Here is a 13,383-nt window from a genome sequence, read left to right on the forward strand (position 1 = left end):
TAGGCGTTTATGAGCTGCAAATGGCATAGGCGTTTTTGAGCTGTAAAAAAAACGCGGGACCAGGGCGTTCTGTGGCTCCAGCAATAGAGCTGTAAAAACGCCAGACATTAAAAAACGCGAAAACGCGCAAAAACGCTACCGCATCGTTTTTGAGCTCCAGCTGTAAAAAAGGCTAAAGAAAGTGGCTGTAAAAACGCCAGTGGAAATGAAGCATTAAAGCTCATGAATTACTTGTTAAGAATATTCAAATATTTGAATATCTATTAATATGAATGCTCATGCAGCATAGTGGCTAATTGGTTAGCACTTTTGCCTGGAAGCACTAGGATGGTTGGTTTGAATCTCAAGCATGGCGCCAGGGGCAGCCCCTTTATCAGGGTGCACGGGCACAGCCCCCTCTATCCACGCCACCCCCTATATGGTTAATGGATAGATTCGCGCATAGCGTCCAGCCTCTTTTAGCGGCAGTGGTATTTTTTTAAGCACCTGATTAGTGCCATAGGCTCTAATAGGCTTCAAAATAGGGTGCACTCAGAATGCAGAGCATTGTGCTCGGAGCCCACCCAGATGTGTTAGAAAAGCAAATGAATATTCGCTTTTCTAATACTGAATTGCCTCTCCGCCCATCATGAAGTGCGGGTCTATTATCTGTTTGGCTGAAAGGTCAGGCGATCCTGTTGGATGCCTAGGAGGAGGGGAGGAGATGCACGGCGGAAGCCTCTGTGATCTCAGAAGGGATTAGGACACAGAAGACTCCCGCCGCCGCAGCCTGTCCCCCTGCCTGATGTGCCCGTCGATCCCTGATGTGCCCAACAATCCCCGCCACCAATGGGGTAAGTGCCGGTGGACCTGCAGACAGTGGAGGGGGGGAGGGTTTGAGGTGGTTGTCCACCCCCCCCACAAAAAACACCAGCTGCCACTGCACGGCACTACCTGCCTGGAGTTTGCACGTTCTCCCAGTGCCTGTGTGGGTTTCCCTCCACGTACTCCTGTTTTCTCCCACACTCAAAAAACATGCTTTATATGTAAAGCGCTGTGTAAATTGACATTGCTATATACCCTGTTTCCCCAAAGATAAGACCTACCCTGAAAATAAGACCTAGCGTTATTTTCCAGGAGGGCTGCAATATAAGCCCTACCCCAAAAATAAGCCCTAGTAAAAAATGCTTGTAATATCCTATAATCCACTCTATTACAGTAGTTTATAATGTACAGTGTGTGTTTTTCTGTAATATAATTGCGGGGAAGAGAGGTCCGGTGGGTAACAGAAGTGCAGAGCGGCGCTATAACAAATGTATTTGGCACAAATATATTACATAAACACACACACATTGTACATTATATAATACTGCAATAGAGTGGATTATAGGATTTTACAAGCATTTTAACTCAGTTTACACTGGGGATTCCTGACAGGCAGGGAGGGAGAGGGGGAGAGAAGACAGCACATTACATGGTAAGACCTACCCCGAAAATAAGCCCTACTGTGTCTTTTGTTGGCATAATTAATATAAGACCCAGGCTTATTTTCAGGGAAACATGGTAAGTACCTGCAATAAAATAAATAATGCAGTAATACAAGTGAGCTCATAATGTGCATTTACATGAATTTAAAGGGGAAGTCCAGCCTGAGCTTGTTTGGCTGGGCTTCTCCTATGGGTCACAGGAGTATAATTCGTTTTGCACTCCTGTGACCCATTTTCAGCAGAGTGGTCTGAAGTCCACTCTCTGCTGAAGTCACCAAAATCAGTCCAGGCACTGCGTCATCCTGACTTAGGCGTCTCAGCCTCTCAGTGAGCCGATGAGATGGCCGCTCCCCGCCCTCCACAGCTCAGCACTCCAGTGAGCGAGGAGGAGCAGAGCAGGAGAGCTGCTAACTGACAGGCAGCATCTCTCCACTCAGGGAGGTGAGAGAACCGAGCGGTGTTTGTGGCTCGGTTCTCAGTGAAGACGGACGCTGCATCCACCTAGGTATGAATATGGAATAAAAATAAACCCCATACTTCTCTTTTAGGTAGAACTAAAAGCATTTTTCAAATTCATTTTGGAGAGAGCAATGGAGAGCTATAACTCCGTCCATTCATTTTTTTGCCATCTTTGTCCCATTGTGGAAATTTCCCTTCACTTCCTTTCCCAAAACAGAAAGTAAGAGGAAAGCCCTTCAAAATGAAGGAACTCCTGGTTTTCACCACCAGAACTGGTGTCCCCAAGAGTTCCTCTCTAATCCTGTTCTGGAGAAAACTCAAACGTTGGTATTGTCTTTCACTTTCACTATCAATGATAATGGTAAACAAGACAAATAGGGTAAATCTCCCTAATGGTAGGGTTGCCACCTGTCTGGGATTCACCCGGACAATTTGGGTTTGGAATCACGCGTCTGGGTTTCAGACTGCCGGTAACCCAGACACATGACTCAGACTGGACTATGGCCTCCCAGCAGAGTTGCTGGCTGCAGTTGTCTAAGCTGAGAGTGTCTGTTACACTCTCTTTCACACTGCCCAAAGCCAGCAATAACAACCCCCCCCCCCCCAACACACACAGATGGGAGAGGAGAGAGGGCTCAATCTGCACCGCTTCCTCCTAACCCTACCCCTCTGTGTCTGCCCACACTCCAATCCCCGACACTGTGCCTCAGAAAAGGAACGTGGGGGCCAGAAATTTGAAGTCCAGCAGCCTCAGATACATCTGGATGAGAGGTGCTGACTGCCAAGGGGTGATTGCGCTCACCATCCATCCCTGTCTGTGACTGAAGTCTCCCCCTTCTCTCTCCTGCCTCTGAGTGATCACACAAGGCAAATCAGGGCTCTCAGAGCACCCCTTACATCAGAATTCCCCTTTACACCAAAGGCAACGGTGTTCCCTCTTACATCAGAGTCCTCTCCGTACATCAGAGTTCTCAGTGTTCCCCCTTAAAACCTCCGCTTGCTCAGCTGGGATCGCTCCGTTGATCCCCGCTGAGCCGGCAGATGACAGGGCGGTCCCCGCACACTGTGCAGGGACCGCCCTGTCTTTTCTCCGCTCTCCCCTATGGGGGGGTCGGATGAACACAGACCGTCTGTCCGTGTTCATCCGATTCGATCCGCCAGACGGATGGAAATGTAGGTTTTTCCTCCGTCACACTTTGGCGGATCGGATGTCAGCGGGCATGTCATCCACATGTCCTCCACAGAGGAGCACGGATCGCCCGTACAGGTCCGCCTAAAAAACTGGCAGGCGGATCTGAATGGGCCGCCCGTGTGAAAGAGCCCTTAGGCCCCGTACACACGATAGAATTGATCCGCGGATACGGTCCGCCGGACCGTATCCGCGGATAAATCCTCTGCGGATTTTAATCCGATGGAGTGTACACACCATCGGATTGAAATCCGCGCCGAATCCCCATCGCGGTGACGAGTCGCGCCGTCGCCGCGATGATGACGCGGCGACGTGCGCGACGCTGTCATGTAAGGATATCCACGCATGCATCGAATCATTACGACGCTTGCGAGGGATGGGATGAGTCTGTACAGACCACCGGATCGATCCGCGGGAGCCAATTCAAGACGATAGATTTGTAGACATGTTTACAAATTTTTATCTGCTGGAATTGGGAAATTTCCGCGGATAAATATCCGCTGGAATGTACACACCATAGAATCTATCCGCTGAAACCGATCCGCTGAGATTTTTCAGCGGATGGATTCTATCGTGTGTACGGGGCCTTACAGTGAAAGGAAACTCTTCGAGTTCAGGTGTAAAAGGGTAACTCTGTGGACTCTGATGTAAAGGGTAACATCCGCTGACACCTGATCTCGCCCGCCTCTGCATTCCTCCGATTCTACAGATGGAGGAAAACCCTATTTTTCCTTCCGTCTGCGGATCGGATCGGATGAACACGGACAGACGGTCCGTGTTCATCCGATCCCCCTATAGGGGAGAGCGGAGAAAAGACAGTGCGGCCCCTGCACAGTGTGCGGGGACCGCCCTGTGATCCGCCGGCTCAGCGGGGATCAACAGAGCGACCCCCGCTGAGCAAGCAGAGGTTCACGGGGCGGATCATTACTGATCCGCCCCGTGTAAAAGGACCCTAATTGTTCATGGAGACTGTTCCAATTTGCAATTTGATGAAATAAGAAAATGGTCACAGTCAGGGGTCAAGTCCTGGGGAAAAAAGTGTGGGAACTCCCACCCAAGATCCACTCCCCCACCAAAAAAAATGATATGCTCATATGCATAATTACAAAACCGCATGGGTTTTTCATATGTATAATTACAAAACCGCATGGGTTTTTTTTCCGATCCACTGTAAAGGTACAAGTTCTTTCTAGATCCCGTGATAACTCGCGGCAGACCTCCGCAATGTCTCCTGGGAACAATGACAAAAGCTCCCAGGAGACATTGCGGCATCGAGGAAGTGACGGAATACCCGCACACTACCCGATGAATCCTTATATAGGAAGCGGCCAGTAACAAAGGATTACTAAGGTTCACCTGCCCCTGACAGTGACTCGAGCTGGGCATCGCCGCTTAGTGAAGGATTGGCTCGGGCGGCTCGGCTGCTCTAGTCCTGCAAAGGGAACTGAGTTCCTGCTGTGAAAAAAGTGCAGGGACTCCGTTCCCACGCGTTCCCGCAGGACTTGAGCCCTGGTCACAGTGTATTTTTTGCTGTAACACTGAAATGCACCCAACAATGCATATGATATATATGGTTTTGCTTTTTTAACTGTCCCTGTAGTTAAAACAACAAAAACATATACTACACTCATAGGCGTGCGCACAGGGTGTGCCAGGTGTGCCCGGGCACACTATAATCATCCTGTGCAGAACAGATTCCCCCTTCTGACCTGGCTCCCTCCTTCCCACCACAGCACTGCCGACTTCCCTCCTCCCCCAGCGGTTGTTACTTTGGATGTTTTAGGATGAGTGGGGGAAGGGGCCAGTAAATATGCCATTTACTGGCCCCGTCCCTTTCTGAATGAACATCGTGAGTGATCGGTAGAGTATGTTTGAGCTTTGGGGTGCACACCCTAATGCCAAAGGCTGCGCCCACCTATGACTACACTACAAGCTGACGTGTACAGACCCTTATACAGCAACCTGAGCACTGTGGGGTTAATTTACTAAAGGCAATTAGGCTGTTCACTGTGGTTTTCCCATAGTTTAGTAAATGAGGCGAAGCTCTGCTAACTTTCATCACCCAATCACTTGCAGGGAATTTTTTTCCCCCTGTCATGAATTACCTCGGCCACCAGAGGGCGCTAGCGGCGCACCAACTACTCCTGCTTGATCCAATCCAGATCCTGATACCCGGCTTGTCTTTGTTGTTCCTGTCTTCCGCCTGCCCTGACCTCGGCTTGTTCTGACCATCCTTCTGCCTGATCCCTGGTACTCCGCTGACCGCCTGTTGCCGACCCGGCTAGTCGACCTCTCTGTTACCTGGGCCTCTCCTGCTTACCAGTCTGGCTGCTCCTGCTTCTTCAGTCTTCTGGGACCCTGTTCAGTCTTCTGGGACCTGCTGCGGCCAGACTCTCCGAATACCTTCCTTTCCGGCTTTCCTGCTGTTCCAGTGTTCCTGCATCCAGGCTGCTACCTACCGACCTGCACCTTCCCTTCAGAGACTTCCTCAGACTTCGCAGAAGCTCCATCTGGCCCCTGCACCAGCGTCATCCCTGGCGCTTGTGCGACTCTGCATTCCCGCTCCCCCTGTCTACTCTACCAGGGGTCCGGGATCAGAGGAGCAACAGCAGCCACTTCCTGCACGTCGGGCTCTCCCTCAAGGTACGTGACAGTACCGGACAGCCATGTCCGAGCCCGCGCAGGGAGTGGATCCGATGCAGGAACTCTGCCGCCATTTGGAAGGACTAACCCAGGCCGTCCGAACCCTGCAAGAAGGTTATACACGTCTGGAAAATCGGGTTCAAGCCTTGTCCACTCCTGCCACAGCCTCTGCGACTTCAGGGGCATCCACTTCGCCATCAGTAATAATGCTGCCACCTGAACCTAAAGTTCCCATGCCCGAGAGGTTTGCAGGAGAACGTAGCAAATTCCGAGCCTTCCGCAACGCTTGCGACTTATACTTCGCTCTTCAACCCCGGACTTTCTCCCTGGAAGCCACTAAGGTGGGCTTCGTCGTTTCGCTACTGTCTGGCGAACCGCAAACCTGGGCTCATCGCCTCATGGAGAACAAGGATGAATCACTTGACAGCTTAACAGCCTTCTTCCAGGCTATGTCTCTGCTTTATGAGGACCCGCATCAGACCGCCACTGCAGAAGCTGCATTACATGCTCTACAACAGGGTCGCAGACCCGCAGAGGACTATGTGTCCGAATTCCGCAAATGGTGTTCTGACACAACCTGGAATGACTCGGCTCTTTGCTACCAGTTTCGCCTTGGCCTGTCCGAACCGATAAAAGATGAGCTGGCCCGGGTAGGAGTTCCTGGGACCCTGGATGCTTTAATCAACTTGACCATCCAGATCTATCGGCGCCTGAGGGAGCGCAGGACTGAAAGGACCACTGTCCCATCCCGCCCGGTCTGGATGATGCCACGGGTACCTTCCACGGTCAATCCACCTCCACCAGCTCCCACAGTCTCTTCTATCCCTGATACTTCAGAGCCCATGCAGCTAGGCCTCCTCCGCCCTTCACTTACGCCGGAGGAACGACAACGCCGTAGGGCCAACAACCTGTGCCTGTATTGCGGGGAGTCCGGACACTACGTGAGGACCTGTCCTGCCAAGCTGCGTAAGTGTCAATCCTTGTCGTCTGTATCCCTACCTGTCCTTCCAAGTAATTCCACTCATTTGGCTATCCTTGTTTTATTCCAGCTTCCAGGAAGAACTATACAAACCAGCGCCATTATTGATTCAGGAGCCTGTAGCTGCTTTTTGGATCAATCATTCGCCTTCAGATATCAGATTCCTCTCCGCCCCAGGTCTACTGGACTCTCTGTGTACTTAGCAGACGGCTCGGTGTTAAAATCTGGTCCCGTCACCCAGGAGACCCAGCCTCTTGCCACCACCATTGCCGATAACCATCACGAACTCTTATGCTTGGATGTGATCAACTCCCCCCTGTTCCCTGTCATACTGGGAGTACCATGGCTCCAAGTCCACAACCCCCAGATTGACTGGGCCACTGGTAAAATTGACTTTAACTCTCCATTCTGCCGACAGCATTGCCTGCAACTACCGTCTCCACCTCTGCCATTACTCTGTTCGGACTCTGACATTGAGACTCGTCAATCCGTCCCAGAAATTTATCATGACTATCTGGATGTCTTCAGCAAAAAGGGGGCCGAGACCCTCCCACCTCACAGGGCCTATGACTGCCCCATCGAACTCCTTCCTGGTGCCGAAGTCCCCTTCGGAAGGATCTTTCCCTTAACCGGACTTGAACTTGAGACCCTGAAAACTTATATCGATGACAGCTTGAGGAGGGGGTTCATCCGTGCCTCCACGTCACCCGCAGGTGCGGGCATCTTTTTTGTTGAAAAGAAAGACCATTCCCTTCGCCCCTGTGTGGACTACCGGGAACTCAACAAAATAACTATTAAAAACAGATACCCTCTCCCCTTGGTACCCGAACTATTTCAGCGTCTGGGGTCCGCGGTCATCTTTACTAAATTGGACCTCCGAGGGGCCTACAACCTTGTCCGCATACGCGAAGGGGATGAGTGGAAGACCGCCTTCCGTACCCGTTTCGGGCACTTTGAATATCTAGTCATGCCCTTTGGGCTCTGCAATGCTCCGGCAACATTCCAACACTTTGTCAATGACATTTTTAGAGATTATCTGGACCTCTTTGTGATCGTCTATCTGGATGATATCCTAATCTTCTCCCCTTCCCTAGAGAAACACCGGGTACATGTGAGGAAGGTGCTTGAACGTCTCCGTACCCACGGACTGTACGCAAAACCCAGCAAATGCGAGTTCGAGCGCCCCAGTATACAGTTTCTGGGACTTATCATCTCTGTAAGGGGCGTAGAGATGGATCCTCAGAAAGTTTCCGCAATTCTTGACTGGCCAGCTCCGACTGACAGAAAAAGTGTTCAGCGATTCGTCGGGTTTGCGAATTTTTATAGGAAGTTCATCAAAGCCTTTTCCAACATCATTTCTCCTATAACGGACTTGACTAAACTGTCTGCTCGGTTTCGCTGGACACCAGAGGCCCAAACAGCCTTCGAAACCCTGAAAGGCTTGTTCACCTCGGCATCCATCCTGAGACATCCCGACACAAGCCTGCCCTACATTCTTGAAGTGGATGCATCTGAAACCGCGGTTGGCGCAGTCCTCTCTCAGAGGCAGGGTCCCAAGGCACTGCTATATCCTGTCGCATACTTTTCCCGTAAACTATCTGAAGCAGAGAAAAATTACGATGTTGGGGACCGGGAGCTGCTGGCCATAAAAGCCGCCTTGGAGGAGTGGCGGTATCTCCTGGAGGGCGCAGCGCACCCGATTTTGATTTTTACAGATCACAAAAACCTGGAGTACCTGAGGGTGGCCAAGAGACTTAGACCACGCCAGGCCAGGTGGGCACTTTTTTTTACGAGATTTTCATTCCACATCACGTACAGGCCAGGGTCAAAAAATGTCAAGCCGGATGCTCTTTCCCGCATGTATGCCAGTTCGGAGCCTCCCAATCCTCCGGATACTATTCTGTCATCAGGGAACTTTTTGTTACTACAAAGAGACTTGGTACCCCGGATCAGGCAGGCATCCGCTGGCATTTCTTCTCCACCTGATCCGGAGCTACAATCCAGGGACGGTTTGCTATGGTACCGGGATAAGATCTTCGTACCCGAGGGGCTGCGAGTTAGTGTTCTGGGCTCCTGCCATGACCACAAGCTGGCTGGGCACTTTGGGATACAAAAGACCGCTGAACTTCTGCAACGCACCTTTTGGTGGCCCCAACTCCTGAAGGACTGCAAAGATTATGTGGAATCGTGCACTACGTGCATTCGAAACAAAGGTAGTAAACTCAGAGCCTGGGGGCTCCTTAAGCCATTACCCGTACCGGAAAGACCTTGGAGAAGGATCTCCATGGACTTCATCGTGGAACTTCCCCCATCAGAGGGCTTCACCACTATCTTTGTGGTAGTGGACAGGCTGTCTAAGATGGCACACTTTGTCCCCTTAAAGGGCACACCCTCGGCTCCAGAGACGGCTAAAGTCTTCATCAGAGAAATTGTCAGACTCCACGGCATTCCTGCGGATATTGTGTCCGATCGTGGAGTACAGTTCACCTCTAGGTTTTGGAGGGCACTTTGCAGTAGTCTCGAGATCGGCCTATCGTTTTCCTCAGCATACCATCCTCAGTCAAATGGGCAGACGGAGAGAACGAATCAGACCCTTGAACAGTATCTCCGCTGCTTCTCGTCCTTTTCGCAAGAAGACTGGGTTTCTCTGCTGCCCTTGGCGGAGTTCGCTTATAATAATTCTATCCATTCGGCCACCAAACAGTCTCCTTTCTTTGCCAACTATGGGTTCCATCCACTGTTCCTCTCCAATTCTGTTCCAGAAAGTACGGTACCCGCCGTTCAAGACACCTTGGATTTCTTTAACTCAAATAACAGGATCCTGCAGGAAACAATGACCCAAACACAGGAACGCAATAAGGAAATCTTTGACAGGAGAAGAAGGGGGGAACTCGACTTAGTACCCGGAACTAAAGTTTACTTGTCCACCTTGAACTTAAGGCTTGCATGCCCTACGAAGAAACTAGGTCCTAAGTTCGTGGGTCCCTTTGCTGTCAAGAGAAGGATAAATGAGGTGGCCTACGAACTTGACTTACCAGAGTCCTTTCGAATCCACCCGGTGTTTCATGTTGCCCTGCTCAAACCGGACGTTCCCAACTCCTTCCCTGGACGGGATACCGATCCCCCAGAACCAGTATTAGTCGATGGTGAGGAGGAATTTGAGGTGGAATCTATCCTGGATTGCAGGAAGAGACGCAACCAAATTCAGTTCCTCGTTAAATGGAAGGGGTATGGGCCGGAGGAAAATTCATGGGAACCGGAGGACAACATACACGCCGAAAGACTAATTCAGTTGTTTAAAGACTCTCACCCGCTGAAGATGACTCAGTTGGGCATCCGGAGGCTGCCCCTTGGGGGGGGGCAATGTCATGAATTACCTCGGCCACCAGAGGGCGCTAGCGGCGCACCGGCACGCGCAATGCGCGCGCAATCGCGGCAGCGCGCTCGTGCACGCGCGCACCGGCGGTAACGGCGCGCGGGCACGTGCAGGCGTCCATCTGGCGCCAAAACAAACCTATTTAAAGTGTCCTGGGAGCCTGGCCCCTTGCTGTCCGGTCTGCAGCGTTTCCTGAGACCACCTGTACCTGTACCTGTACCAACTACTCCTGCTTGATCCAATCCAGATCCTGATACCCGGCTTGTCTTTGTTGTTCCTGTCTTCCGCCTGCCCTGACCTCGGCTTGTTCTGACCATCCTTCTGCCTGATCCCTGGTACTCCGCTGACCGCCTGTTGCCGACCCGGCTAGTCGACCTCTCTGTTACCTGGGCCTCTCCTGCTTACCAGTCTGGCTGCTCCTGCTTCTTCAGTCTTCTGGGACCCTGTTCAGTCTTCTGGGACCTGCTGCGGCCAGACTCTCCGAATACCTTCCTTTCCGGCTTTCCTGCTGTTCCAGTGTTCCTGCATCCAGGCTGCTACCTACCGACCTGCACCTGCCCTTCAGAGACTTCCTCAGACTTCGCAGAAGCTCCATCTGGCCCCTGCACCAGCGTTATCCCTGGCGCTTGTGCGACTCTGCATTCCCGCTCCCCCTGTCTACTCTACCAGGGGTCCGGGATCAGAGGAGCAACAGCAGCCACTTCCTGCACGTCGGGCTCTCCCTCAAGGTACGTGACACCCCCCTTGCGTGTGATTTGGTATTGTTTGCAAAGAAAAATTTCACCACATTTATTAAAGCGGAACTTCAGGCATTTTTTGATCTTTCCATCTATTAAATCTTCTGCCCTTGTTGTTGTTTTAACTTTGGATAGTAAAATATTATTTTTCTGACAGTAAATACGTTATACAGCCCACTTCCCAATTCTTGTCTGGTCATTAGCCTAGGCTTATGACATCATGCACAGCTCTCTCTCTCTCTCTCTCTCTCACTCTCCTGAGAGTTTGCCAGGAAGGGAGGGCGGATGAGTCATAAGAGGGCCAATGAGAGCTGCAGAGCTGGAGGTGTGCCTCTGCATAGCCAGGAAGTGAACAGGCAGCAGCTTCAGCTGCCCACAGTTAAAACGGATGCAGCCAGACTCAGTGGAGGGAGATTCCTGCAGCATATTTGGCAAGTACAGAATCACATTGGCCTAGATTCTGAAAGGGCTTACGACGGCGCACATTGCGTTGCGCCGTCATAAGCCCTTTGAGAATCTGGGCCGTCGTATCTATGCGACTGATTCTTAGAATCAGTTACGCATAGATAACCATTAGATCCGACAGGCGTAAGGCTCTTACGCTGTCGGATCTTAAATGCAATTTTTTTTTCCGCCGCTAGGTGTCGCCTCCGTCGTTTTCCCGATCGAGTATGCAAATTAGCAAGATACGCGAATTCCCGAACGGACCCGCGGTCGACGCAGTGAAGATACAACGTTTACGTTAGATTTGCGACGCATAAAGTTGCCCCTGCTATATGAGGGGCAACCAATGTTAAGTATGGCCGTCATTCCCGCGTCGAAATTAAAAAATTTACGTCGTTTGCGTAAGTCGTCCGTGAATGGGGCTGGACGCCATTTACGTTCACGTCGAAACCAATGACGTCCTTGCGACGTCATTTCGCGCAATGCAGTTTGGGAAATTTTAGGAACGGCGCATGCGCAGTACGTTCGGCGCGGGAACGCGCCTAGTTTAAATGATCCAAGCCCCCTACCCGGATCATTTGAATTAGGCGGGCTTGCACCGGGGGATTTACGCTACGCCGCCGCAACTTTACAGGCAAGTGCTTTGTGAATCAAGCCCGTAAAACTTGCGGCGGCGTAATGTAAATGAGATACGTTACGCCGCCGTAGTTTTACTCCATTCTACGATAATCTGGGCCATTATATATAAAATATGCAAAGTGGTTGGATGGAAGCTTCAGAATGGCAAAGATGTTTTTATTACAAATGATGTGAGCAGACTGCAGTTCCTCTTTAAACTGTCGGTACAATTCTCTTGAAAAGTGAACATCTTTGGAAAATTAAACCCTGTGAGGTCTTGAATCAATTTCCTTCCGTGTACACTAGGTGGAAGCAAAGCCTCAAATATATAGGAATTGTTACCGTATTACCATGTAAGGTAAAGAAATACAGGGGCTGGGAGAGGGGCAGCCATTGTTAACCGTTTTGTGAAAATGCTAGTTTCCTGATCAAGAAGAGAAGAGTGTGCAGAAGTCCTTTTCTGCACACAGGGGGCCAGATTCACGTCCAGCGGCGTATCTTTGAGCGGGCGTAACGTATCCGAATTACGTTACACCTCCGCAACTTAGACGGGCAAGTGCAGTATTCTCAAAGCACTTGCTCCGTAAGTTGCGGCGGCGTATCGTAAATAGGCCGGCCTAAGCCCGCCTAATTCAAATTGTAAAGAGGTGGGCGTGTGTTATGTAAATTAACCATGACCCGACGTGATTGACGTTTTTAACGAACGGCGCATGCGCCGTCCGTGGACATATCCCAGTGTGCATTGCTCCAAATACGCCGCAAGGACGTATTGGTTTCGACGTGAACGTAAATTACGTCCAGCCCCATTCACGGACGACTTATGCAAACAACGTAACATTTTTAAAATTTGACGCGGGAACGACATCCATACTTAACATTGGTACGCCGCATGTACGCCTCATATAGCAGGGGTAACTTTACGCCGGGAAAAGCCTAACGTAAACGGCGTATCTGTACTGCGTCGGTTAGGCGTACGTTCGTGAATTTGTGTATCTAGCTGATTTACATATTTCTAGGCGTAAACCAGCGTACACGCCCCTAGCAGCCAGCGTAAATATGCAGTTAAGATCCAACGGCGTTACGCCGGTCGGATCTAATAGAAATCTATGCGTAACTGATTCTAAGAATCAGGCGTATAGATACGACGGCTCAGACTCAGAGATACGACGGCGTATCTGGAGATACGCCGTCGTATCTCCTTTGAGAATCTGGGCCAGGGTCAGCAATATCGTCCTTCATGTTACTCTCCTATCAGCTTTACTTTAAGCCTAGGTCCACGCTAGTGAGTGCAAAACGCTGCATGTGATTCGCACATCACATGCAATGTCTGTGCGGTGCGAATTGAGCCATACAATTCGAATTGAGCCATTCAAATCGCATGCACACCAAAATGGTGCCTTTCTTTTCCCCGCACAGGAATCCCATCACATTGGTGTTCACACCTATGCGATCTGTTTCGGGCGTTGTTAACC

This window comes from Rana temporaria, chromosome 9, assembly GCF_905171775.1.
Source record: "Rana temporaria chromosome 9, aRanTem1.1, whole genome shotgun sequence".
Lineage (NCBI taxonomy): Eukaryota > Metazoa > Chordata > Amphibia > Anura > Ranidae > Rana > Rana temporaria.